Here is a 1,818-nt window from a genome sequence, read left to right as displayed (position 1 = left end):
AAAAAAAAAAAAAAGAAAGAAAGAAAATCCTAAAGCAGGGCTGGAGAGATGGCTCAGTGGTTAAGAATACCGACTACTCTTCCAGAGGTCCTCAGTTCAATTCCCAGCAACCACATGGTGGCTCACAACCATCTGTAATGGGATCTGATGCCCTCTTCTGGTGTGTCTGAAGACAGCTACCATGTACTCATATACATAAAATAAATCTTTAAAAAAAAGAAACAAAATCCTAAAGCCACGGTACCTGATAGACTTAAAGCTTAAAGGTATAATACTTAATATTATATCTTAAAATTTTTTTTTTTACCATTAATTTTATACGTGAGGAAAACTGGTTCAGAAAAGTTCATTTGTGCATTTCCAACAACCTGTAGCTAAAATCGTGGGTAGTAAAATTAGGATCAAATTTAAGCATGGGTGCCCGGGCCTACATTTTTAGCAAGTGTCATACTGTCCCATACTATGCTGTCTCAGAAACTTTGGAAGGTAACACTGTGGAGTACTGTCTGTCTATTCTTAGCTCACTGCAGTTGCCTACCAGGACCACAGAGACAGCTGTGTGCAACTCCCTTAGTAATGAACATCTTTCCTCTAGTAATGAATTTCCCTGTCCAGTCTTTGATAATAATTAGGAACGGGAGAGCCGGCTTGTTCTACTGTCCCAGGTCAGTTAGTGGGGCTAGAGCACATGGACCATCCTAACAAGAGTACATACAGAGTACAGAGATTTAAGTGCCACAAAGGGCCAGGGTCTAATCTGGAGAGACGCCCACCTCCAGTTGCCTTTGGCAGTGGATTCATTCTGAGGTCAGTCACTGGTCCCCAACAAATGGGCAGCAGCAGCAGCAGCAGCAGCATGGGACAGGACTGCATGATCCCTCCCCAGGCAGCTGAGCCCACCTGCTGGCTGAGCCCTAGGCTTAAGAAACTCTCTCCCAGTGAAGAGCCAAGAATGGTTTTTCCACTTCTTGGGAGGGGGACAGGTGGTTGGGATTAGATCTTTTGCTTTTTTTTTTTTTTCCTAAGGATGAGGGAGCAGGTCAAATATCAAGAGGAGAAAGGCATCTCTCAGGCCCCAAGGAGGGGGTAGGAAAAGCAGCGAGTGTTTGAGCTCTAAGACCTGATTGCTTAGGAGACAAGCTCTTCCCCAAGCCTGTGACTCCTCAGGGGTTATGGAACGGGTGATATTTTGGGGGGCAGAGCTGGTCATTTGCTTCAGTGTACTTTTTATTGTGTTGAGAAGCAAAAACTTTGAGACCCAGGGAATTATCGTGCAGATTCCCTCTTGCTCATCACCATGACATGGACTAAGGCAACAGCAATGGCTTTGTTCTTGGGAGAGAGTGGTGAGGCCAGATATTTATATCAACTAGTAAATCTATATATAATCCAGATAGAGATGACTAATACTTCTATTTTTATATTAGCGAGTGTGTGTCTGTGAGAGAGTGAGGTAGTGAGAGAGACAGAAACAGAGACAGAGATGAGGATAAGGCGCACGTGTGGAGGTCGGAGAAGTCTGTACAACGGTTCTCCCTTCCATCTTTATGTAGGTTCCGGGGATTGAACGCAGGTCATCGGGTTTGCATGGCTCATGTTCTAAGCTATCTCACTAGCCTTATGATGGTTAAAAGTCTTTATGGAGGCTTTGAAACTGCAAGACATCAATGAATTCTAATAGGTAGGCTTGAATGTACCCACATTCTCCTTCCAAAACTAAGAATGGTGGCTGCAGGTGCCAGTAACCCCAGCATCTAGCAGACAGCGCTAGCAAAGAGACAAACATGAGAGAGAAAGAGATGGAGAGGGGGAGGGAGA

The 1,818-nt window shown here is 44.4% G+C and overlaps 1 protein-coding gene across 1 annotated transcript in view; it reads right to left on the bottom strand.

Moving 5' to 3' along the window:
• The window catches only part of Deptor (DEP domain containing MTOR interacting protein), a 146,777-nt gene that overhangs the window by 41,471 nt on the left and 103,488 nt on the right, over window positions 1-1,818 (bottom strand). The gene's annotated exons all lie outside the window — the stretch shown is intronic.

The sequence above is a fragment of the Mastomys coucha genome, unplaced genomic scaffold, assembly GCF_008632895.1.
Source record: "Mastomys coucha isolate ucsf_1 unplaced genomic scaffold, UCSF_Mcou_1 pScaffold7, whole genome shotgun sequence".
Lineage (NCBI taxonomy): Eukaryota > Metazoa > Chordata > Mammalia > Rodentia > Muridae > Mastomys > Mastomys coucha.
The sequence above is the reverse complement of the archived record's forward strand: the minus strand, read 5'-3'. Positions and strand labels throughout refer to the sequence as shown.